The sequence below is a fragment of the Grammomys surdaster genome, unplaced genomic scaffold (genome assembly GCF_004785775.1).
Source record: "Grammomys surdaster isolate TR1022 unplaced genomic scaffold, NIH_TR_1.0 252, whole genome shotgun sequence".
Lineage (NCBI taxonomy): Eukaryota > Metazoa > Chordata > Mammalia > Rodentia > Muridae > Grammomys > Grammomys surdaster.
Window position 1 is genome coordinate 312,555 of NW_021604693.1, and position 2,769 is coordinate 315,323.

A 2,769-nucleotide genomic window follows, 5' to 3' on the forward strand; every position below is an offset into this window, starting at 1 on the left:
AAAAGCAAGAGGAACAAAAGATTAATTAATGAAGTTAAAAATTTCACCTAGGTGTTGGAAGTCAATTTCCTAGTTTATCAGCAGGACCTGTGATTTCTTTGTTTTTTAAAGTGGCTATTTTATTTATTTACATTTCAAATGTTACCCCCCTTCCCAGTTTCCCCTCTACAAGCCTCATATCCTCTCCTCCCTAGAACCTGTGATTTCAGTGTCCATAATTGAAATGAATGAATGAATTGATTACTTGAATAAAGCACACAAGCTGGGAGCCTCAGTGAGTGAAAGGAAATGAAATTGATTGGGAAGGTGGATAAGAACCACTGCTGTAGAGTGAGAGAAAGTGAGATCTTCTTTGGATGGAGTGACGTGTGGGGCAAGTAGACCCAGCCACCAGACAGGAGACCTGGGAAGGTTGAAGCAGGTTCAGACACACTGGGGAATTCTCATAACTGAGAATGGTAGGCATTGGAACCAGTTCCCCAGGCTCTGCCTGCTCTGGAACACGTAACCACAACACCCCATGGAGAGGGCCATGACAACTTGTCAGGTAGGGACAATACCTGAAGTCCTTCCCCATGCTAATAAAGCATCCCTAACATCTCAGGCTCAGCCAATGGGAAGCATCGATCCTTGGCTCTCACCTTACCCCAAAATTTTTATAAAGTCCTTATCCATATGGAATAAAGTGCACGAGTTATTTTGCCACAAATCATCTGAGGGCACTTGTCTTATTGAGCTGTAACACTCCAGGGAAAAGTTTTTTCTCCCAAAACATTCATGGCTGGATCCAGACTCTGCCTAGCAGATTCCTGCCCCAGCTTCTACTTGGAGAGGTGTAGCACTTTGGCAGTCTGAGAGTGGTGTAAGAGAGAGCTATCAGGAAAAGATTTATTTATTTATTTATTTATTTAATTTTAGGAAAAGTTTTAAATATGGAGCTTAAAAGCATACAAAAACTGCTGACCTACTGGTGCATGCTTGCAATTCCAGCTGTTAGCATTCTGTCTAAACTCCACCTCCCAGTCACCTGGCAACAGTCAGGTATGCTCCTCCCCACAATTACCTGGCAGCAGCCAGGTAGGCCTGACACACTGTAGAAGGGGCTGCTTGCCCCCTCCTCGCTCTCTTGCTCTCTTGCTCTCTGGTTTCTCCCTTGCCCTCTTGGACTCTCCCGGGGGGGGGGGGGGGGGGGGCGCGGGGGGCGGGGGGGGTTCTCTCTCTCTCTCTCCCTATCTCCCCTCTTTTTCTTTCTCTGCCTCGACTACCCTCTTAACTCCCCTCCCAATGCCCTGAATAAACTCTATTCTATATCATCATGTGGCTGGACCCTCAGGGGGAATGGATGCCTTGGCATGGGCCTGCTGAGAGATCCCCTTCCCCCATACCTACTACACCCCCATAGAACATAACCCCTCTCTCTTTATCTTTTTATAAACATATCACCAGTTACTTAGGTGGCTTACAGAATCAACTAACCAGGACTCATAGTAGCTGCAGTGACTGGACAATCAGGGAGCCTCTGTGGATTGACCTAGGCTCTCTGTACCTATGTTACAGTTATGTAGCTTAATCTTCTGGTGGTACTCCTCACAGTGGGATCAGGGATGTCTATGACTCTTTGGCCTGCTTTTTGGGACCCTTTCTTTCTATTGGATTGTCTCCTCCAGCCTCAAAACAAGGGGAGATGTTGAGTCTTACAGCAACTTGATATGACATGGTTGGTTGATATGCATGGGAGGTCTGCTTTTGCTGGAGATAAACAGAAGTGGATGCTGGGGGAGGTGTAGAGGAGAGGAATGGGAGAGGGTCTGGGAGAAGAGGAGGGAGGGATATAAAAAGAAAACAAATAATCAAAAAATAAATAATCAAAAAATAAAAACTGGCTTTCCCCTTAGTTCCATGGTTGGGCCAACTACTCCACCTGCGTTCTTGAGACCTGCCAGCACCAGGAATATCTACCGTATACCTCTTTGCCCAAATTACCCCCTGCTTGTGGCATGCCCAGCAGTGGTGAGTTGCACTGTGTTCCTTGAGCTCCTTTATCCTACCCACAGTTCTCCCTGCCTTCTGGATGTGTATGTACAAGCACCAGGAATATTCAGTGGCCTGCTGGCATCAGGGACCACCAGATAGCTAAAGGCCAGTGTAAGAACTTACTCAACAAGAGCCAGGGCAATAGGGCACCACCAGAGCCCAGTATCCTACTACAGCAAGCCCTGGATATCCTAACACTGCTGAAGCACAAGAGATTTACCTTAAATCCATCATCATAGATGATAGAGCCTTTTCAAGAGGACATGAATAAATCCCTTAAAGAAACACAGCAAAATACAATCAAATACATGAAGAAAATGAATAAAATTATTTAAGATCTGAAAATGAAAATAGAAGATCAACAATTGATTAATGGGACCTCATGAAATTGAAAAGGCAAAGGACATTGTTAATAGGACAAAATGGCAACCTACAGATTGGGGAAATGCTAACAGAATCCTGCAGTTAGAAAACAGAGAAGAGAACAGGAACTACAAATGGATTAGCAATAGAATAAAAGGGATAAAAGAATTTCAGGTGTAGAAGATATGATTGAAGAAATGTATACATCAGTCAAAGAAAATGTTAAATCTAAAAAGTTCCTGACACAAAACACCCAGGAAATTTGAGACATTATGAAAAAACCATACGTACGAATGAATAATAGGAATAGAAGAAGGTTCCCAGCTCAAAGGTGCAGAAAATATCTTCAACAAAATCATAGAAGAAAATTTC